Here is a 24539-nt window from a genome sequence, read left to right on the forward strand (position 1 = left end):
AACTCAACATTTTCTTGAATAACTTTTTCACTGAAAAAATAATTAGAAGATTTTTTTGTTTTTACCACTGTCAGTGCAAAACATTATCTGAAGCAGGTTGTCTAACTCAAAGTGTTTGGAAAGAAGAGAAGGAAAAATACTGTTATAATTTTTGAACACTTTACTAAAAAAAAAAATCTTTTTTTTTTAAATGATGAAATTGAAATTTGAATTTTAGACATTTTTACCATTCTGGATTTTTTTTTTATTCCCACTATTCTCTTAGGTTTCACTCAAGAACAGGATACCATCAATGTCTTCTGTGACCTTGCTTAAGCTAGTGGCAGATTCTGCTGTTGAACAATTTGGCTTTCTTCCAAATTAAAACAGAAATTCCCTTTGTCTAGCCAGGAAGAATGCTATTTTGCTTGCCCACCCTTTGTCTTTCCTATTCAATCAAGAAACTTTTAGTTACTTAAAGCTGATTTACTCTTGCAAGGTGATGCTGTAAAATCCAAAGTCAGGCAAACAGTGGTTTTAGAGGTCTTGGGGAAGAGAATGCAAGTGACAGTTAACAGTTTGGAGGCCTTAGGTAAAGATCTCAAATGGAAGGTCAGAGATGTGCTTGGGATGAACATGGAAGAATGGTTCAGTTCCCATTCCCCAGTCAGCTCAATGTTTCTGCAGTAGCACAAAGGCACCCAGGTATTTTTGCAGGGGGGCAACGCAGGACTATGTTTGTATGGTATTTCCAGGTTGGTTCTCCAATCTCTGACTTCTCAGCTACACATCTTTAAATGTAGGTTTAGTATTTTAACAGAATAAAGAGGTATTTGGGCTGGTAACTAAGCCATAACATTTGTGGATCTGATACAGGGCTTGTACTGTTGATAATTTGAGAATTACAACGTGGGTGTCAAAGCCTTAGGATACCATGTGTCTCATGGTATCCCTCTGCAAGCTCCAGCAAGAGGCCCCTTAGCAACACTGGAAATCCCCACGGTCGCATGAAATGTGCTTTCCTGGCACATCAGGCACTGAGGTCATGTGGAATGTCTGACTAAAAGGGTTTTCTCTATCTCAAACTGGAAGAAACAGCAGGCAGTTTTATTGTTTTTCCTGAAACCTGCCTCCTTGCATGGGTGAGTACGCTGGCACTCTAAATTTCTTCCCCCCTTCAGTAAAACCGATTACCTTCTGTTCTGCCTTCAGAGGCCTGTCCCATACTGGGGAAGAAGTTCCTCCGTACTGCCCTCCATTTCACTTTAGATAATAATATTCTATGTTCCACAAATTCCCCTCAATGTTTCAGCTGGTTACAGAAATCTAATTTTGTCTTTTATAATAATACTAAAGTGCTTCTGAGAGGCTGTTTTCTGGATAGGCAGTTTCCGAAATACAGACCCTGAAAATTCAGATTCTGGACTTGACCACACCTGTGCAGGAGTTGTGGTACCATGGTACAGTGTTCTTAAATTTCTAATATTTTTCTTTTTAAGTAGCAGTGGAAGGAGATTAAGACCCTAAATCCCCAAAGCAAAAGAGATAGTTGCATATTTTGAGAGGTTTTTTCTCCCCTCTCCTCTCCCCCCTAACAAAACCCATCCCCTCTTCATAGAATTGCAAAATCATTCAGGTTGGAAAGGACCTCGGGAGGTGTCTGGCCCAGTCTTCTGCTCAAAAAAGAAGCTAAAACTGAATTCAGACCAGGTTGCCTAGGTCTTCGTCCAGCAAGGTTTGAAAACCTCCAAGGATGGAAATTCCACAGCCTATCTAATTATTCTCACAGTAAACTGATTTTTCATACTGACTGCCTATAGTGGTGCAATTCTTTTTCTGAATGACATCTCCTGATGTCAAAGCATTTTCTTGAGGTTCTTAGAGTTTCTCCACAGCCATCTCTTATTTTGGGGTGAAGTGCATTACTAAAATTCTCAGATTTAAGCTTCTGCATTTTAACCTCAGCTTCATCTGATCACTAGGTTATGTCTTGGTTATCTAGTGCTTCTTCCTAGTAAGACAGAATTGAGACATACCTGCCTGTTTCTCATTAAATGACCTTTTTTTTGGCATTCTGGTATACCATCTTTTGTCTTGCTGTACACAAGCAAAATAAACATTGAGTGCTTATGTATCTCCTTGCACAGGATGCCAACAGATGGCAATATTTTATCGTCATTAAACAATACAGTTCTTTACTCCTTTCCATTGCGGAAAGTTTACATTTACTTCTTTATTGTGATAAAAGGAGTTGATGAAGCTTGTGTTTCTCTAGAAATACCTCTCTACTGTGCTATTTTTATTTAAAAAAAATATTGCAACTATATGTGACAGAATATGTCACATTTGAGAATTTTAGAGAAGTCTCTTATATAAAGCCCTTAAATGTGTTATGGTTCCTAGAAGGCTACACTCACTGCAAAGCAAGCACGGAAACATGAGCCTCTGAGTGTGTCCTAGATTTTTCCCTGGAAAAATCCTTCATGTGCTTTTTCATACTGCTGCATTTCTCTGTACAAAAACAGACTTAAAGGCCCTGGCCTCTACATTACACGTATTTCAATAGAAAGCAGGAATTATTAGCTGCAGTAAACCTCATTGTTGGTTGTATTTGCTCTGTTTTTATTTTCCTAATCATTCCACATTACATGATGATGTGGGTGGCAGTGTATGCACAGACCTAGGAATGAAAAATCCTGCCTTTAACCCATTGGGCATGCCACCTAATCTCGCTGCTTCCACTACCCTGTATGCAGTGGCCTACTAAAACATTCTGGACTCAAAGGGTATTGGTTATTTTATCCAGTTGAGGAGGGAAAGCAGGTATAGGGAGGTGTAAGACAGGCACGAGGGAGGGGAAGCCTGATTACAGTCACAGCAAAAAGACTGAGTATGCGAAGGGCATTATTAGAACATCCAAATCTGCTGAGGACAGTGATGTCTAAATCTCACTGGTACGTCCACTGAGTAGAGTACAGGCTCTCTGCCTAATGCAGATGTGTCCCAGGCAGCTCTGGACATTAAGGCATTACCTTTTCAGTTATCCCCTCTCCTTTTAGATTATACATGTACCTACAGGCATCATTTACTGCTCCTCCCCAAGAGTGCCAGTCAAAGTACCACACGGCACTGTAGGAGTGAAAAACTGTAGTAGTTGTTCAAATGAAACCACCAATTAGTTCTGTTTAGTGACAATCTTCTGTCTCCTTTTCAGCCTTCTTTTTTAGGGCTTCAGATGTTTTACAGCTGGGATAGCACTGATGGCTGCATGAGGCCTGTAGGCTACCTGAGGCCTGTAGGCTGCCTGAGGCCTGTAGGCTGCCTGAGCCTTCTCTAAAGGTTCACTGGATTTGGGAAGGGTGTTTTCACCTCTTCAGCCCATGTTTAAGTTTTTGTTTGTTTGTTTGTTTTTGATGAAAACATAACGGCACATGGCACAGCTGTCCGATCTTTAAATTTGGCAAGGAAGAACAAAGGATTGTTGGCTGTCTCCACATCTTCCTGTCTTCTGTCAGACGAGCTGTGGGGGAGATGTTGGCACGAAGGAAGGCACAAACTTTGCAAAGACCCATGCTCGGGATTTCCTGACCTACTGGGACACTAGCATGCAGCAAGTACTTCATGAAGTAAGGAAGTGGACAGAAAACCAACTCAAGAAATCACCAGAAAACTTTTGTAATAAAACATTTGTCCAACTCAGATGCATCACAGCAGTATGTTTGACTTTCATCTTGAAAACCTTTCCCTATTAAAGAAGATGATCTAATGTTCCGATGAAATCCTTTTTGTGCCCTCTTCCATTTCTGTTTGCATATTTTAACGGCCAGGTCTTTTTCTGCCACCTTTTCTAATGTTTTAGCCAGTTTTCTATTTGTATTTTCAGATGCATTTTTTTCCTGACATATAATGCAGAAACTAAGAAGCAAAACATGTTAGTGCAAGATCAGATAGTGTAGAATGCACTGGTACCCCATCTGCCCCCATGGCTCAGAAATGTGTTAGCAAAAGAAAATAGTCCCATGAGACAGAGGACAGGAGGGCTGCTATTTCAGAAAGGTTTTCAGTTGAACATGCCAGTTTTTTCAGAAATGAACTTCCTCCATCTCTGTTGGTCACTTTTTCCTAGTTGTTGAGAGCAAACATTTGGCAGGGAAAGGAAAACAGATGGTCCTTAGCATATTGTCTTGTTTTCTTTTTCTCAGTTCGCTTTCTGAAGGGGTAAACCCAAGTAAATTGGCCTTTTCTTCTTTCTCTTTGGGCCAGGAATCCACGTGTCTTTGCAAAATATCTTTTAATAAGTGTGCTTTTCCCCCTCCCATTATTATGACAGTAGTTGAAGCAGGTATAAGCCATGTCTTGCATCCTGTAACAATACACATCAGCATTGACCTCTACAATGAAGACAGGACTCCAGCAGCAAATCCACAGGCAATAAAAATGAGACCACCAGAAAACCAACTACCATTTATTTCTTTTTAAAAGTGTTTCTTTCTTTCCTTCCCTCAGCAGACTTTCCCTGTGTTGAAAGGGATCCTCTGGTCACAAGTCAGCAGGCGAGGTTGTCGAAAGCTTTGACAGTCAGTGAAGTGGAACATTACAACACATGGTAGCAGCACGCACCAACGGAGAGTCCCAATGCTACATGGACCTCCCTCCAAGAGCAACCTCAGATCGTTCTTCATCCAGGCCCCCTCTAATGATTCAGATCCCCTACTTCCACTACTCCCGACATTGCCTGGATCCCCAGGTTGCTCTTTTCCACAGGTATTGCTAAAGCAAATAGCACACAGTATTTACTAGGTGCAACACTTTAAATCATATTAATCTGGCCAATAAAGTATTTATGGCCAATAAAAATTCCACAGTGGCGTAGCTGATTCGTAAGGAGGATGAACGATAGACTCATGCCCTGCCCCAGCCAGACTGTCAGAAGTCTGGGAGGAACAAGGGAGCAGCAAGAGGAAATGGCACCACAGAGCTCAAATGGCCCATGTGCTGGGGATGGCAGGAGAAGGAGACACATTAGAGTACTCTGACTTATTGATCATAATAACAGAGGGTTTTTTTTATATGTCAGGTGAGCTTCCAGGTTCTTACTTAAACAGTCCAAGTACTGCTCTGGTCTAAGGAAACTTAATTCTGAAGCAGAGCTGTATTAGTCATGCATTAGATCGTTTTGAATCAAAACTCATTCACTACAAAACTGATAAACACTATTAAGATCTATAGAAACTGCTAAATCCACAGCACATTTTTAAGACACTAGAGAAAACATACATTGGACATGTTTCTGTGCTGGGGTCAGTTCTCACTGTGTTTTTTGGAGAGTGCCTCAGCTGCCCAACTCCTTCTGGTTGCAGAAGGTAGATGAGTTGTAAATAACTTTACTCATATTGGGAAAGGAGATGACTAAGATGACATTGAAAAACTATAACACACCAAAATGAATCATAAGCTTCTCAAACCATGACCACGGCCACATGGCTGGCCAACTCTCAACATCTCTGCTCCAAACCTCTTTTTAACACTTTCTTCTTGGATTAGAAAGGAAACTCCAGGGAGGATTTCTCTCTTTTTGTTGGTATTACAGACCTTATGTGGCATCTACTATGATTCTTCATCTCTTTATCTGAGAAACAGAATATTTGTGCAGTGGAGACTCAAGCCTTGGGACTACCGTTTCAAATATACAGGCTGAGAAAAAGGGATTAGTCTGGACCAGTCTGGTCATTTCTTATTTCTGGAGTAGTCTGTGCATTTCTCCATGTTTTACATGCATCTGTATCTATTCCAGGGACATGAAGCTTTTTTAATGTTATATTTGAGCTGTCGCAGCCTCTTGCTCCCTGGAGGACCTGAAAGCGTAATAGCTGTGAATAATGCAAATGCTTGGTGTACACAAATCAATTTTACATCACCCATTATTTGTTTAAATAATGTATTAGGCCTTTTTTTTAGTCCTTTAATTCTGGATAGCTGTCACCATTGAAATTCATGTGGTTATGGTACAAGTGATTATCTTAGGACCAGAGAGTATCTCAGTAGGTGATTGGTTTGGGGATGAGAAATTTTTCAGCTAATCACATGTTGGTCCAGTTTTGTTGTTGTTGTTGTTGGAGTCAAAGCTAAAGAATTAGACATTTCCAATGGAAATCACTTCCTTTCCTATATTAGCTCACTAGAGTAGATAGGAGGAAAATTAGGATACCTCATTGCCTAGGTTGACTGGCATCTTGAAGCCCTGTGAGTCAATGGGCGTTTCTTAGACCTTTGGAGACAGCTAGGCTTCTGGTATTACTGACAGGTATCTGTGTTGCCACTTCCCAGGGATGTGGATAGACACTTGCTATTTTTAGATGGAACATAGAGGAAGAGAAGGTAAGAGACATGAACTCATGGAACAGTTTATGAATTGTCTCTGACATTACGTTGCCTAGTCAAATCTATTTCTTAACCCATAGTAGTTTTGCCAGCATCTTTCCATGTTGCCACCCAAATTAACATTCTCTCTCTGTAGAGGTTAATGAGTTAGTGTTATTGAATGCCATTCTTCAACAATGAGAGCAGAAATGGGAGGAAAGCGGCACTCTCACTGCATATACAAATATATGAGGTTTTTTGTTTGCTTACTTCTGTGGGTTTTCTTTTTTCCATGCTAATTCTTAGGTGACTTTCCATTTGACATCTTGTGTAGCTCGGAAAGGAGGTTGCTCCAGAGAACTTGTGCCTGTAATACCACCACCCTTTAGAACAACAAACCCATCAGTATGTGTAATTCTAAAAACCCTGACATGGCATGACATAAAGATGAACAAGGGCAACACCCAAAGTTAGCAAAGACAGGCTGTGACACTGGAGTTACTGATGATCCATAGGTCCAACCACTTAGCTGGGTAAGCTACAGAAATTTATACCAGCAGAGAGATTTGGCTCTCGGGAAGCCTCGAATTCCCATGCTCTCCTGTCACACAGACCATTTCAAACTGCAGAAAAAACAGATGGATCGATCTGTCACATTTCCTATGAATTGATATTGTTTCAGAGCACACCAAGAACACGTACCGCTGGCCCACAAACAGAGTTATATGTCCAGCTTTTTCCTCATGCTCTTTGGAAAAAAAAGGAAAGCTATGGCAAAGAGATGAATTTTCCATTCCTTCCTGAAGGAATGAGGATTTGTTGTGGTCATTCTTAATTACCTTGAGGCTTTGTGGTTATCTGACACCTCATTGGACCTGGTCTACAAGAAGATAGAGACCTCTTTTCTGTCAGCTTATGCAATTGGCTTTCAGCCTCATGGTTTTGCAGTTCCATTTTTTTGTCTGTCCTGTACTCCTGTGTAGAAGCGCTAGCAGCCTATGGCCAAAAGCAAAGAAGCAAAACTTTCCATGAACATGAAGTATTGCATAAGTTGGTGTATGTATACGTAAGTGCGTGCATGTGTGTATCAATATCTGCATGTGTACTTTCTTTTCTTTAGTCATTTCATATGTGGGCAAAGAATCCTGAACTTCAAGTCATATGTTCATATTGTGTGATGTGATGGAAATTAACACCTTAATATATATATGAAAAACAGCTCCAATTAGATTTTTTTTTTCTTTTACTGTGTTTCCTGCTCCTTATGACTAAGTGTGGGTAATTATCCTGGCTCACTTTTTCCACTCCACCCATGCTTAGAGAAAACCTGTTGCAATTTTTCTTGATATTTGCTTTTTTTCTCCCTCTCCTTTTTTGTAGTTTCGTTAATTAAAAGGTTTGCAAATCGTTGTATGCGATAATTATTTTTATTCAGGTTTAGCAACATAAAAGTAGAGATTTGAAATGCTTTAAAAGAAGAAATCTAGGTGTCCAACATGATTTCTTTTTGCTGTAAGTATTATAAAAAAAAAAAAATCCAAAAAATTTACAATGAACATCCTCATATAAAGAGGATCAGACCAAGTAATAACACTAAACTCTGTTGCTCACTTCTGTAAGCGTTCCTTTCTTACCACCTAATTTCTCTCGGTTTGAGCTGAATTTAGTAGCATTCTGGACGTTGCATTGTTTGCGATGGTTGAAACGTAAGGCCACATCTACACATCTACATCATTCCTGCCTCCCAAACATACCCATCACTCTGCAAAGGAGGGCAGTCAGTAGATTACAGCATATTAAACATAAAGCTGGCCTCAAATACACCGCGAGTCCAACTATTGACAAGCTTGGGCCATCACAGAAGTGTTTTGAAGAGGGAAAACATACCTACTCAGTCAGGAAAAAAAAAAATGTTTCTGGAACACTTACTTTCTTGGTGGCTTGCTACTTTTTCTTCTTTCTCTTCACCCATGAACATGATCAGCACCTCCCAGGAGGAAACCTGGTCACAAAGCAAAAGATCTTTCAATTGATTTCAGTGCTATCTTCTTGTCTGTAGACCCAGACCTTTGGAAAACATATTTTCCCAACTTTTAGAGAAAATCTGGCAAAATGCAGCAGTAAATTATCAAATAATACACTTCATTCATATAACATTTCACACATAAATAGCAAAAAAATATAAACATTGACTTCCATGGATCAAATGAAATGGGTCTCCCAGGCATTTTCGCCTGACCTCCAAAACATCCATAACTTTTTTTTTTTTTCTAATAAATGTATTCTAACTTCTTAAAGGATTTACTGTTTTGATCTGAAGAGAGGCTTATTCTGTTCTGCTCAATGGTCAAACAGCTCTAATTTTAGGACTTCTAGAAGATTTAGCTGATTTAAATATTTTTCAAAGGATGACAGTGGAGTTAAATTGAAATCGATTGTTCCATTGATGCTACCTACAGGTATAGGAGACTCTTAGTATTACTTTACGCTGTAATACACTGTGTGATGCACAGCCCCAGACAAACCCAAATTATTTTAGTTATCGTTCCTTTTTTCTTAATGAAAAAATGCTTGGCAAAAGCACCATGGGTTTAGCCAGGGGAAAAGACTGGGGAGATTCTTGAAATGCTACCCAGGAGCAGAACTGAGGAAGACAAAGAGTGGAGGGGTGAGGCACCCTCTTTGCTGGGGAGCCTGAGAACTGCAGGGGTTGGAAAAGCTGGGAATCTCCCGTAATGCTGAAAATTAGGGTGAGCTGCAAATGGAAAGCAAGGTAATGCTAGCAAAGAGCAGCCCAATGCCTAATAAAGGTTCTGAATGGAGAATTAATCCCAGTGCAAACCTGAGGCTCAGGACAGAAATCAAATGTGCTCTGCTCCCCAAATGAGATCGTTTTAGGAGCAATCTGGCCCTACAGCAGATAAGAATGCATAGGGCGTCTTGCAATATATATCTACAGATTTATGCACATTAAAAGATTCAAAATTTATAAACTGAATTATCACTCTGCTGGTAAGAAACATACAGCGCTGGCTAGAGAGCTGTCTTCTACCTGCAGGAGCTAGCTGGCAGAGCGTGAGTATTGGACTTGAAGCTAAAGAGGAGTGACAGATCAGTCATAAAGGTTTTGTTTGTGATTCATTTTGGTTCCGGACACAATGAGTAAAAGAAGCAGCTTTATCCAGCGATTTCTCACTTTCACTGTTTCCAAATATTTCCTTGAGTTTTCTGTCGCAGACGCCGCTGGTGTCTACACCTGTGTGCTGTCCTGTCCCTTACACTGCCCCGTGACCCTGGGGCACAAGTAGGCAGCTTATCCAGGGCCAGGACGAAACACAGGATCAAAGCAAAATTATGCAGATCCTCACTATATGTAATTAACAGATGTCATCTTTGACAAGTGTAAATGTGTAATTTCCAAGAGGAATAGTTCTGTGGTTTTCTGCAATTAATTGTTGGGCACAATTTAAACAAAACTAAGGAGGAAAATGCAATATCCCAAACGTAACTTGGGCCTTTGTAAAAGACCTTTAGTATTTTTAATATATAGATAATGAAGGACTGAAGAAGAAATCTGGTGTTTGCCTTTATTTATTTTTTTTTCTATAATTGTGTATGCTCCTCCAAAGCATCTTCTTCTCAATGTCTTTCTTTTAAGACTCTGAAATGCCGGTACCTTCTTAATTAAAAATTAGAATATGAAAATCTGTTGTGATATTAGCCAGAAAGGAAGAGGCAGTGAGCAGAGCATTGAGCTGGGACTCGGGGTAGTTTCTGCTCTTCTCCAGGGCTTTGCTACCTGGGTGGAGAGGACCAGTAGGAAGTCCTCAGCACTTCACAGGATCCGACCCTAATATCCGCAGGCAATGGTGCCTGAGTAAGCTTGTGGGTTTTCCTGAATTACGTTTGGCTGTCAGCTTTTCTGCTGCAGTCAGCAGGGACTTGTTTTGTCTTGCCTTCCGCCAAAATAATTCCCACAGACTGAGCAACCAGAAAGGTTCAGGTACAGGTTACAGACTTCCAGTCATCCAGAAAATTGACAATCGCAACAGGAGATGGATTTGACTGTGTCTCTTTTTGAATATTTTTCCTCATGCATGAGACGTCAGGCAGACATCTTAGAGAAAAATATCAGGTCCTTTTGTTCTGCCACTTCCTTTGTTTTATCAGAGGAATCTGACAGATCCAAGGGAGATTTTGTCGCCAGTGGGCTTGGTACTGCACATGCCATGCACACACCGCAGGGTCTGTTCTGTAGCGATTGAGCTTGATGCATCATGTGAGAAGCAAGAAGAAATCGATAGGGAGAATGGGAAAATAGAGGCTTAGGGATGAGAGGAAAATGGACCAAAAAAAATAATTTAAAAAAAAAGTAGATATTTGTTCTGGTGACCACACACAAAAAATCACTGACATTTTTGTTCAATGATTTTCTTTTAATACTTCACTACCAGTTCCTGACAACAAAAGGTTCCTAATGGCCATTCACTGGAGAAAAAAAAAAAATAAATTTGATTTCATATGAGAACAGTGATGCCATTTGTTACTCTAAATTGAAGTGCTGTTCTCTTTTAGGCTACATTTCTTCCAAAGCCTAAAGGAAGAAAATATAATCATTATTCATTATCATTGATATCAACAAAAAGCAGTTCTTCTAACTAGAAATATCACCTTTAGAATCCAACCCTCGCTGGTGCTGTCTGTTGCTTACCGTGCCCCAGTCCTGTAAAAATGCTTAACATACTCTAGGCTCTGCCACTATAAGGCTTGGCATTGCTTAAGTGATTTCCTTCCTCCTTTTCTACCCCTAGTTTCTCTGCAGTGCTAGGAAAAATACTGATCATCAGATATGAAAGTGAATCCCAGGTCTATATCTCATTTGACTATCTATGCTACCGAGAATTTTCCTGGCACCGTAAGACTAAGTCTTTCCCTGCGTAAATTCTGGGATTGAAGTTCAGCAAAGAACAGTTTAAAGCATGAGTTACACTATAAATAATTGTTCAAGCTTTAGTGCTTTGTTGAATCAGGATGTGAAGAGTCATCTGATAGAGAATAAAACCCGGCTCTGAAACAAAGGGTCATTGAGTGAGTTTCATTCATGAAGAGCAAACACAGTTTTTCTTGAGAATGAACTTCAGTTATTCTAATTTTGATTTTTTTTTTTAAATGTCAACATGATGAGGAACAACATAACAAATAGTGCCTAATTCATGATAGGTCTTTGTTTTAGGATTCAGATATGCTGTAAGCATTACAGATTCCATCATATTTAACATCTTCATATTTATATATTATCCTATTATTTAGATGTTAATCTGTGTGATGTGCCAAGTGTAAAATACGTCTTCTTTTGAACAGCAGTGTTTCCAAGATACTTCCCATTTGCCCTTTGGCAGCAAGAAGGTCAAATGATCCAAGAAAAATTGTATAAATACTATCTGTAATATGCATACACATTATAGGAGCACAGTCAAAAAGCATTCATAAAGGAAAGGAATTCAGTTCGGATCCTGTTGTAGTTCCATCAAGTTATCATCATCTGATGTGAACAGATTCCACGAAGGCAATATTATGGTAGCCAATTCTTATTCTTCCATTGCTTTTAGTAATACTCCAAATCAATCAAATATGGAACAGTAAATATTTTAGTTTCTTGAATGCTTAATTATTCTCTAGCACTATGCATCTGATAAAAATAAAAATGAAACTGCTCAGAGAGGAATAAATCCTCCTCTGGCAGAAATGTCACTGTCACAGATGAGCCTGCTCTGTGATCACAGCCCTTACCATCATTCATGGAATCATAGAATCATCTAGGATGGGAGAGACCTAGAGAGAATGGTTGTTATCATTTTCCTTTTTTTCTTTTATGTCTCTGCTGCATTTATTTTTCAGAATTTAAGCATGACTATAAGCACAGTTCTGGGCAGCTGCACTTACCGTGCCAATGAGGGGTTTTTATGACTGTTCTCAATTAAGGACATACTCTTTTCTCACTACCTCCTTCTCCATTTGTTTCCATTTATTCTGTATTTACAGTCCAGTTAAAAAGAGGAAAAATGAGCATCTCTAGTGATGAAGAGCAACACTGAACATGCGGTCGTCGCTTCCACTTCCAGTCTGGTTGCATAACTTGGAGCAGAGACCTTATCTGACTCTGATCAGAATATGATGCCGCAGAGCAGCACATGAGGCTCTTTTTCACTCACTCTCCTGTTCAGACCTGCTGCTTTTTGCTCCGTCACATACAATGAATGTCAAGAGAAATTATTTTTCACGTAATAGAGTACTTAACCCCAACAATTGCTGTTGATGCTGTGAGCAGCTCAGAAAGGGATTCACCTTCAGACACGTTGCTGCTCAGTAGGTGGCCAAGCAGCAGCGCACTTTGCTGTCAGGCAGGGGACCAAAGCTGAGCTCTTGATAAGGAGAGCCAAATGCTGTTGCTTCTTTGGGAGCCCTGGTATGTCATTTTTCCTGTGCACATGGCATAGCAAAGACAACTCATGCAAGGACTACAGGACTTGTTCAAAAGGGTCACGACACTACTAGACGGCGTGCGCCACAGCCAGTGATGACCCAGAGGGCTTTCCTGTAACACAAAATATTTTATCTCATATAACGTTTTTACTTTTAAATGCAGCCCAAGATGAGGGCCAGAGTCCAGAAGAGTCCCTGTGGTTTCCCCTTTGCAATTTCCACTGGCTGGAGCACCTGGCAGTTGCCCAGGTCTCTCTGGAGTGGCTTGGATCAGTATACTTGGACATATACGATGACAGTATATGGGGGGGTTACAGTGCCAGGTGACACGATGAAAAATCAGTGTTCTTATTAGGACAAATCACTGAAAATCGGGTTTGCCTCAATCTGATCAAGATGCCTGGCAGTTCAAAGGACAGCATGAAAATGTCATCCCCGAGCCAACAAAAGCACTAAAATTCGACTAGAAGGAATCTGGCAGCTCATGACAGTGTAATATCTAGAGTCAATCATGATTAGGAAGTCCTCTTCCTCTGGCAATGGTTGGACTCCTAACCAAAGACTGCATGAGATGCTGTCTCTCTAAAGTTTTTCAACAGGAAAGCCATCCAGTTTTGGGAGGGCACTAGAAGCTAGTGAACAAATAAATAGATAATGCCTACCTAGCCCTCTGTCTAACCTGCACCCCTACCTGACAGCTCGGGCTATTTTTAATATGGAAATCCCACAGCAGCTGGGTTTGCTTATCCTTGAAAGGATTCATTAATAGTGCTTTCATTTTACAGACTTCCATTTTTCTGTACTATATACTTTTTGAGGTCAAAACTCAGAGGATGAACAAGGGAAAGTCCACTATCCAAATAGAGTGAAAGACAAGTGAAAAGGAATACATGTAAAGTCGCTTGCTGGTTTATTTGTTTAGAAACCCCACCTAGGGTTTTGCTTCTGCTGGAAAGGCAGAGGGAAAAAGGCAAATGATTACAGTTGTGTTGGAAACCTCAGGAATTATTTTAAGTGCATCACGATAGTTATAATGTCGGTCCATTTGTGATTTGTAGGATGGCAATATGAAGTATCACAAACCTCTGAAAGAAATCAGGGTGCTAGCATGCAAAACCCGGGGACTGTCTCGAAGCCGTGCTTGTTGTGACATGCTACCTTTATTGCAGCAAATCCTTCATAGCTATTTGCAGTCATTAAGCTAATCTGTGGCAGGAAAGAGAAGGAATAGAGAGAGAACACAACTGCAGAATGCGAAGGAAATTACACAGACACTGTCCACCCCCAGATCTAGCTTTTCCCTTCCATGTGGTTTTGGGATACATGTGGGATTTCAGTTGTACTTGGAAAGCATAATGCATGTACCAACATCTGGAAGTATCATAATGGTTGCTGTAAGAATTATTACAGTAGTTGTGGATGAAATTTAGCGCTTTGCAGCACATGCAGCCTAACAGCAGCTTGCTTTAGTTATTGAAAATATTTTAATGTCTTGAGCTGTGTTTAACTGAAAAGGAAAAAGAAAGAAAATATAATCAAGAGAATAGAGAAGCGGGATGGGCACTGAGCTTTTCTGTCCAGGCAGCAGGGTTTTTGAGGGCATGAGCTGGGTCGTGAAAAGAATTGAGATGCAGAAATTTTAGGTAAGCGATGAGTTTTATAATTGGGCTCCCTCTTAAGGTTGGGTCAAGCCACAGAGGCTAAGCTTTTCAACTATTTCCACCAGTCAGGCTTGCTTTATGTTTTGGGTGCCACCACGGGAATCCACTGGTTCTCCTATTGCAATGGAAGTTAGGAGGAAAAAATAGGAAAACTTCAGCACTTAAAACGGATGGGTGCTTTGAAATAGCTTTTCTCTTCGCTATGTTTGTGTTTCAGTTGGCTCATCTGTGATACGGCTACATGGCAGCATATCTCTGACAGCGACGTCGGGAGGCTTGTTTGCCGCGTGTGTATTGATTTTCAGGGCTTGGAAAGGAACTACCAAAATTGTGATGTGAAAGCTGTTACTTATTACTTGGTCTATTTCTTGAATTCAGGGTGGGCTGAATACTTTCTCATTGACTTAATTCTGACCCGTGCGTGCTCTGAGTGGCCCCACCACTGACTGGGGCTCTTTTTACTGCAGGATGGCGCTTACTTGCATTGAGCCTGATGGAGGGCTTGGCATAGCTATTGAGCTGGTCCTCGGATCAAAGACACACCTGATGGCATCCGTTAACAGTTTTTCACATAAAGTGCTAGAAAGTGTGGTGTCTTAGGCATGGATTGCTTGATCTGTCCTGTGAGCACCAACATCTGGACCTATGGTTTTTGGTGGACGGATAGGTTTTGTAAGAATGCGATTTGTAAATAAGGAATAACAACATACTTTGATGTGATGTTTAAGGATCCAGCTGGATGTCAGCCCAGCTTTGGTTTTCTCTTCACATCTGTGCACTGTCCTGTGGTGCTCTGAACCTTGTGGGCATTGTGTCTTATCTGCAGCGAAAAATTGGGAACGCCTGTTCAGTTCCTAGTGAGGGAACTGCAGCCTCTCTCTGAAGGAAACCAAGCCCTGAATGCAAAGAACCCCAATTAAACCTGTTGACAAAGCTCATTACTGGCCACATGCCACTTCAAACAGGCTGCAGGCTGGGGAAGGTGGGTGTTGTTTATCAGAGACACATCTCTTGAAGTTTCATAATAACTGCCTTTCAGGAAGAGGTCTAGTGAAAATAATTCCTTGCTGTATCCCATAGTGCCTTCTTGCACCCTGGGCTCTTAAAACACGATTCTGGGAATCAAAAAATAATGATAAAAAACCTATTCACTTAAGTCAGGCTGAGCCAAGAATGGAAAATTGTCCTAGAAGTGCTTTTGGTTCCAGCAATAATAAGACCTGTCATTTGTTACATGTTAATTGCACGTTATTATCTTTTGTAGGTTAAGTCAACCAAAGGGTTCTTATATAGTTGAAAACAAAATTGCAATCTTTATATGGTTTGCAATGTCAGGTTAGGGGGTTGTTTGTTTTCTTTTTGGTGGTGATGGTGGCTTGTTTGTTTGTTTTTCTGGTAGTCCTTGCTCTTAGACTGATTCTTTGCAAATGAATTAGATACCTGTTTCCCCATGGAAACGTACGGCCATTTAAGCTATCTTTCATAGGATAATCTCAAAGACCAGCCCTGCAATTTGGCATATGTGAGCCTTCCAGTTTCCCATAGGAAAGGTATATCCCAATCCTCATTTCTGAAAGACTAGTGGAGTAAGCCCATGATGAATCTAGGAAAGGAAACAAGATTTCCAAGCACTGAAGTTGTTCTACAACACTGCAGATAAAACCATCTGCTCTGACCAAGTGCTCTATAAGTATGATAGCTCTCTAAGACCTTGCTTTAGCAAAGAAACACTACCTTTCCTCTTCTCTCCCCCATCTCTGCTGTCATTTTTCTCCTTAAAAGTCTCAAGCACGTCTCTCCCCCCGCTCCCAGGACGATGTGTAGCAGTCGCTGTCTGCACGCGGTGATTTATCAGGCCTGGGAATCCCCGGCGCTGATTGACGGCTCCTTGACGCTGCTGATCAATCAGAGCCTGGGACAGGCCAGGGCAGGGACAGGGGGATTGGCTGGGCTGTAACCTAATGCATCCTTGATGGGCTTCTAAAAGTTTATGCCTGAATATTAGTTGGCTAAAACTCTGTGTTGATAGATGGAAGAGGATACCCAGGATTTCTTGCATTCAACGCTAATGAAAATTGAGCCCGGGGAAATAAGTAAAACATATTGTCCATTTTTCCTTCCACTTAGGAAGATCCTGGCAAGCTATATCAGACTTTTCTAAGTGCCCCAGCATTTCTGCAGGTTACTATATCATCTTATACAAAAGCAACACCACAGCAATCATCCTCCAGCCACTGCACTCTCATCCCATATTTTGTCTGTTTCCATCCTTTACTGACTTTTACTGCACAAATAATGGACAGTCTGAGATTGCTGGCTGCAGACACAGAGAGCAGCTTTAAAAGCTGCACAGTATTTTTTCCCTGTTGCCCCATGAATGTAATATAAGCCTGGAATTGCAGGATTTGCCTTGTTATCACCATCTTTTTTTTTCTCTACAGACAAGCCTGGACCTGCTTTTCCAGTCAGGGCTTTTACATTCATCTGTCGATTTACTTTCTCACGGGGAAAAAAACAGAAAACAATAAAACAATCCCAATCCTCTTAAAGTCTTCCCCCAAAGGAAACGATATCCTGCTACCTACCGGGAAAACAAGACACTGAACTTGAGTGTTCCTGGGAGAGATTTCTCCTGAAGAAGGGAAATGTGTTAGAGAGTGACTGAAATCATCTTCTGACTTATTTATACTTTTCCTAGAGTACCGAGGGACAGCACTCGCTGCTGACTTGAGCCATGCAGGTGTCCAACCCGAGCTGGGCTCCTGGGCAGCAGTCAGAAGGACGAGAGGCAGCCAGCCACCAAGAGCAGATGATTCCTCTCGATTTCCTTACGTACCAGGCTTAGGGCAGAACCTTTGCGCGTGTTTCTTTCTCCACATAGATATGACAGGGGGTTGGATACGAAATTTAAATTGGGTGATGAACTTTTAGGGAGCAAGAGCTACGGGAGGTGAGTTCTGGCTGTGGCGTGCACAAGTCCGTTCTCGGGGCTCTGTACCTGCCTCTGAGCATCGTTTTGTCAAAGGTCATACAGCTGACAGTCTGCACAGTAGTCTTCTGATCACATGGAGTTAAAATAAATTGCACAAATCTTTCGTATTTTAAAATACAATTTAATTAACCCACCTGTCCCCTTATCGCCAGTCCTGTTTGTACTCACCTGTTTCCCTATCAGTCATCAATCTGTTTTCATGTGTGTCTACTTATATAATCATTTATCCAATTCCTTTAATTTCAGCTCAAAAAGGAACACAGTTTCACATGTTTCTTGTCGTGTGTTATGTTCTGCACCTGGAGTGGTATGGGGGGTATTTGGGCGTTTGGTTCGGAGGGGGTTGCTTTGTCTGCATAGCAGTTTGCCTCCAGGCATTTACAGTGTCTGATTAAAGCCTTCCCCCTCCTGAAGGACAGCAAAAAGCTTTGCAAGAAGGAACAAGCGAGATACTTTTTCTGGTCGTGGCAGGCTGAGAACAGACCACCGCACTAGAACAAAAGAAAATAAACCAGAACCAGCAGCTATAATTATACAGTACACAGCTGGGGGTAGGACCCAGCACATCCATGTTTGTACAGCGTATGTCTAATTTCTTTTCTTTCTATTTTTTTTTAACTCTTTTAGATCTTTTCTTTGGGAAGATGAAGCAATGGGTTAAATTTAGCACCGGTATTAGGAAGCTCATTGCAAGTCTCACAAACTGGGTGTGGGGCCCCACCGCTAGCATGGATGTGCAGCTACAGCTGCCCTGGCCAGGTAGGGCTGCTCTTAGCAGGTGAAGTTCCTGCTCCCTGTCACTTGGGCAGTGTCCAAATGTGCAGCAGGTAATCAGAGGGCTGTAATTCAGTTTGAGACAGTGACTATGTGAGAACGCTTCTTGGTTAGACAATGAGCAGCAGTGAGCAGCAATAATGCAATTCCATGTCTCTCTTATTTTCCTTTCACATAAAAGCAAAATCCTTCCCCCGTATGCAGCACACTAAAGGCTGAATCATTTCCAACCCTATCATTAATGTTTCTCGTCTGGAAGAATCAACCAGTCCTAACGCGAGCTGCTGTCACTCCTGCTGGAGCGTGCCATTATGGTGAGATAGTCTGTGAAAAGTTCGTTAATTGTGATAACCACTGCGCAACGATTTGTTTGGTTTTCTGTTCCGTGGAACAGCAGGAAACGTACACAGCATCCTCATACTGCCTGTACTTCTGTAATACTGTCATTTGTGCTTTATATACACTGGATCTGTTCCCCTTCTTTTTTACAAAGTCTGTGGCTTAAAAAAAAAAAAAAAAACACTACTCCCGAGAGTCCAGCCTGGAGGAGCCTGTAAAGGTGGGCACACATCGCGTGTTGTGTGCTGGGAGGCGTGGGATCAGACCTGCTTCTGCTGAAGCCTGAATGGGAAACTTCTTTAGTCTGAAACGGCCCTTGCTTTTCTGCCTTCTTTGCTGCGTGCCTAGTGACAATAAGGGGCAGTCGCACAGTTCCCCTTTTATTCAGTTCCTGGAAGGGAAGGAGCATGGAAATGGTATAGAACATCCAGAAACGTGCATTATGCTGCCCGGGGTTTTCAAGCTCTCTGCATGCTGCGTGCTTCATCTGTTTAACGTGTTGGTGGACCGCTGTGCCTCTGGAGGGTCTTGGGTGCCCCTGGGAGAACCTGAAAGAGCTGCTGGAGAACAAGGTGCCAGCTCTGGCCCCTGCCTGGCCGGGAGCTCAGCACGGCACCAGGGGAGCCCCTGGCTTCTTTCTGGGGTGCCAGAAGCAAGCCTGGCAGCAGCAGTGGCACCCAACCTCACCTTACCCACCGCGTTCTTCTCACCAGGGGGAAAAGCTGTGTTCCAGGGGAGTCTTTCAACCCAAATGGATGTAAATAATATTTTAGTTGAGGACATCTAGTGGAAGAATGATATACTACATACACTGCATAGCACGTATCTGTGCTAGAGCTGGATGGGAGATTGGAGGTTCTCCTGCAAGTACATGTAGTGTGTAATGGAAAAATGGGGGAAAAAAACACTTTCAAAATGCTCCCTTGAGGAGTGACAGAAAGAAATGCAATGAACATTTCTTTAATTTAATTCTGAATGTAATTCTCAAAAATGTTTTTCTGTTTTCAAACAGATAAAGATTAAAAAAAAATGGAGAAATCCATCATTTGGGAGAAAACAATTCATTTTACAAAACTGGAAGAACTAATATAAAATTAGAAGGTAGAGAATGAACTTTTTTTGTAGCTCCAGTTTCAGTGAGACTTTCAATTTGCAGATTGAAGTGGTAATAAAGTAAATGAAGGAAATGATGAAATTGTTTTGGAAACAAGAGCCTACTTTTTGGCTTTTATTTGTGCAGTGACAAGGGGTGCCTGGCATGACTACGTCTCCTTGGAATCACCAGTGATGATGGGAAAAGGTCATTTTTTAAGTTGTGTCTTGTGCTGCTGTGCCCAAGAGCTCACAATGGCTGCAAGATCCAGAGAAAGCAACAAAAACCCAAGTTTGTGCTGTCCTTTAGCAGCAAAACTTTGGGATTTGCAAACGAACAACTGCATTTCTTGCTGTTTAGAAGCAAAGTAAGGATCGATGTTTGTATCTGACTAGAGACATTTAAAAGGCAGGACAAATGGTAGTGAAAGGCAAAGGAAGGGTAGAAGCATGAGGTCTATCACATGCTCCTAAACTTGCTTCTCCCACCCACTCAGCCCTGACATGGACAGGGCCAAATTGCATAATTCTTTTCTTGTTTTTCAAAAAATCTGCCAAATTCAGATGTTACATTGTGCTGTGACCATCTGTGGTGTGGTCATTCTTGGATAACTCCTGAGCAGAGTTACCCTTGACCTTGGCCACCTCTGTTAAGGTAAGAGAAGCTTTTCAGGATAACAAATACAGTAACAGCTGAGAAGTTTTCATTCATTCTGCTCCGGTGTCTTGACGTAAGCGTTTGTTGTGTATATATGCCAGGTTATCCAACACCTCCTCAGTCAGTGGCTTTGTCGCTGAGGTTATCTGAAGCCTGCCAGAGAAATTGCTTCCTTTAATTGATATATCTCTTTGCAACTGCAAAACAGCTGAAATGGGAGCAATTCCTGTCCACATCCTTCAACGGAGGCACTAGCAAGTGCGCTTAACTTGGGAGTAGGAATTACATAGCCCCTCCTTGCTGACTGGAGGTGCTCGTGGGGATCGCAGGAGCTAGAGCAGGAGCTGCTGAGGAAGCTGAGCTGCTCTGCCTCCTTAGCCACAGGGAGGTCTGAGGACTGGTTAACTAGAGCAGTGTTTAGCGAAGGTCGGAGATCTCAGCTTGTGGATTGTGGATCTGACAATTTTGTGTTGGCTCCGAGGCAGATGAAGTTGATCTAATAATTATTATTTTCCATCTCTAGCTCGGAGGAGGCTGATTCCTTCCAACTTTATTTTTCTCCTTTCGGGATAATGAGGTGGATAAAAACCATGAGTGTTCTGTATCAGAATCCCTTCTTGACACTCTCACATGCTCCTAAGTATGTCATCAGTTGCACTCAGTCCCTGCTGCCAATACACGAGCAAAGGTTTCGGAAAGAGTTGAATTGGAAAAGAGGTGGGATCAGGCTCGCCCACATAATTTTCTTTTGTGCCAGTGCTAACAGACGTTTCGAGTTAAAGTAAGAAACAGCCAGGAAAAATGTGCAGATGCTTAATTCTCTGCAGGATTTATAATATTATACGGTAAGCGTTTGCACCCTATACAATAAAACCAAGTTGGCTTTACTACATATAAAAGAAAACAAAACAAAAAATCACAAGTTTGACAGCAATTAGAGTGAATAGACATTTATTTTATCCTTTTACTAGCAGGACCAATTGTGATTTTATGCTCTGAAAAAGCTCATTTTAAAGTTTTATGTCTGAAGTGGCCCTGCCAAATCTAGCTTAATATTGTTACATTAAATGGATGGTAAAATGTGTTCTTAAAACCCTCCATCCTGTAAAGGACCTGGAACCAGGGAACTACTGCTAATGAGAGTCAGGTCCTGAAACGCAGCCCTTACGCATGTTTGCTAGCGACCCAGCTGGAGGTGTTTGCCAGTCCCTCCCGGTACGGATCGTCCTCGCTTTTCAGCCTGCATGTACCATCCAAGCTCCCACTGATTTCCAGCCACCCAGCCCACTGGCCAGTCCTCAGCAGGAAACCCAAACTGCCTGGAATCGTGCTGGCACCGGGAAAATTTTTAAAGAGATCTTTCACATCTCCAGAGGTGGATCTCTCACTTCCTAGACCCCCACAGCCATTCTTTTCGGCAACGTCTCTAGCAATAAGAAATCCTGAAACCATTGCTTAGAACCGGCTTCACAGTGACAAGAGGAATTCTGATGACATCTTATTTTCTTTTCTTCATGTATCAAAAATCTTTATAATTGTTTAAGATATCTCCAAGTGTTTAGGAGCATCCCTGTTACTTGATTGCCCACTGGTGCTTAGATGACTCTCACCTTTACTGGCCTCGTTACCCTCACACAGCCCCTCACTTACCAGTGCCTCCAAGTATTTTTTCCCCCCTTTTTTGAATGGTGGGTGGGACAAAGCACATGAATGTTATGCACCAAGGACTGTTGTTGGCATTCACACCTCTACAGCTCTACCTAGATGTGATCTGGGGCACAAAAATAGGACAAAAGGCTGTAGAAAGAGCCGAACTGTAAATGAAGTGTCATCGTCAGCTCTCTTCTAAGCATGAGCAGCTGAGAGACAGGACAGATGAAGTAAGAGGGCTTACCAGCTAAAAAGCCTCTCCCTGTGCACGGGGGCCCTCAGACTGGTTGCGCAGTTCTCCGGGTCCGTGTGGAGGGTGCCAATTCGCGGTGCTGCCCCAATGCCCCGCAGAGTTCAGCAGACTCCCGGAGGGTGTGGAGAGCTTCCCATGCACACCCAGCGCGTTGGCTTCCCTCAGCAGGTGAGACCAGGAAATAACAACATGCAGCTAAGAGGAGATAATTACAGGGTGAAAACTGTCCAACCTGAAGGTTAGATATTGCCTGAAGGTAACGCATGAGTGCTGCAGATACTGAAAGCTGCCACAGGAACACTTCCAGCTGCCGCCGCGCCGTTTCTGGTAGAGCAGGTCTGCAGGCAGAGTTCCCCACGTCGTTCCCATGCACGAAACTGGAGAACTGGGTTCGGGTTGGGGTATGTTTTGTACGAGGCTACTTAAATCCGAGTCTCTCATCTTACGCAATGAAAGGCTGCAACATCAGGGTTGTGCAAGGAGGACAGAGCCACGCAAGTTAGGTAAAGCAGTGAGGAGTTGTACTGCTTGCTGTCCTAAGTTGTCCGAGCCCCAGCTGCTGACTGACACTTTAGCAGGAGTGAGCATTGGCTTTGGAAAAATAGCTCGCACGTTGCTGTTGTGCAGTTGATTGGGCCAGGAACTGACACCCAGTGTTACAGTCTGCAATCTGTATTCACAAAAAATAAAGGTAGGGTTCCATGCTAAAAAAAAAAAGAAAAAAAAAAAAGAAAAGAAAAAAAGAGAAAAGAAAGAAAGAAACAACACACACAAAACCCATAATCTAAATTGTTTGGATGTACCCACTGAAACTCATGATTTTTATGAATATTCCAGCCTACATCCTTCCTTTTCATGAAGAAGCTGATTACTGAATTGCGAAGAAGCAAGAGGAGGCGTGGTGTGTCTCTGTTTAAGTCGGTAGGATCGATGTGGCGCTTTCCCATTCCCATTGCTCTTCCTTCTGCCGCTTGTTGCCAGGACTGAGTTAGGCCAGGGTTCGATGAACCTGCCTCAGAGAGATGCTGATCCTAAAAACTGAGCACGTCTTTCACAAAATGCTTGCATTAGTAAGGAAGTAACACACAAATGTATCGCTATTTTCCAAAGCCACTCTGCCCTTTTGCCTAGGAGGCATTACTCAGCAATACAGAAAGTTTCAGATCTTAATGTTGCTTTAATTAGGACACTGTTACTTCAGACCACTATTGGCTAGCCTCTTCTTTTTTCAGGTGCTTGCTGAAAGCTGTTTTAGCTTTCCTGTAAGGTGGTGATTTCCATTTTGTTTGTTGCTTATTTAACAATTATATTTGACAGTCTTAAAAGCAAGCACCAAGACTGCAGTAACTGGGAATATAAAAATATCTTGCTAATACAATGCCAAGGTTTTTTCTCCCCCCTCCACCAAGTGGTTTGACAGCACCAATGAGGGAACCTGCTTTCTGTAGGTACAATTAACAGGAAAGAAACTAAGAGTTACCCCGTCTGCACTGGCATGGCTTTCTTTTGCTCACACCTTGGTGACAATCCTTGAACCAAACACCTGGGGGGTGCTTAAGAGCCAATTTTCTGAGGCCTCCACCCAGAACACTTTTTCTGGAGGGATACAAGGATTATATTTGGGTATCAGAATTATAAGTGGGCATTGAGTTTAGATGTGATGTCTGTTTGCAGGTGTTATCAGATAGTGATTTATAAAATGACCTTGTCTCTTAACATACGTGTAAAATACAGGCTGCTTCTGCAGGAGAAATCAATCAGTAAGAATGCAGCTACCATTTTCAGCCCATCTTATAAAATCAAATGTGATTATTTTTTAAAAAATTTAATATTTTTTGTGGCCCAACCCTTTTAAAATCATTTGCAGAGCGGTAAGCCTCTCAGCTCGTGCAAGCATAAGCACATGAAGTTAAAAATGCTAGTTTCTAATGTAGAGACACCAACGTGTAACAGCGTAGAAAAATCTAGCTCTAAATAAATCCGAAAGGCTAGATTTTGGACGCTCATCCTCTCAGCACCGAGTACAGAGCTGACAGCGAATGTGCTTCTAATTTAGGCCATCCCCAGCAGACGCCTGCAGTTGCGTGGGGTGAGCGTGTGCCAGGTATTCTTCCACGCAGACTTGGTGTCACTGGGAGGAGAAGGTACTTCAAGGGGAGTATTAATTTGGGAGGGGCCTAAAATAATTAAATAACCTACTTAATGTCGCAGCATTTCAGTTTATACAGGAGGAAAAACTCTGGCAACGTGAGTCAGGCCCACTTCTAAGAATGACTAATATTGCAAACAAATGTTAAG

At 41.9% G+C, this 24539-nt stretch overlaps 1 long non-coding RNA gene across 1 annotated transcript; it reads right to left on the minus strand.

Moving 5' to 3' along the window:
• Positions 1-6012: 6012 nt before the first annotated feature.
• Positions 6013-23221, minus strand: LOC310883862. The gene is made up of 3 exons (XR_014573901.1): positions 22233-23221; positions 8269-8341; positions 6013-6325 (listed from the first exon to the last, which is right to left on the minus strand). It is a non-coding gene; the product is annotated as an uncharacterized lncRNA (long non-coding RNA).
• Positions 23222-24539: the final 1318 nt, after the last annotated feature.

Source organism: Anser anser (genome assembly GCF_964211835.1).
Source record: "Anser anser genome assembly, chromosome: 19".
NCBI lineage: Eukaryota > Metazoa > Chordata > Aves > Anseriformes > Anatidae > Anser > Anser anser.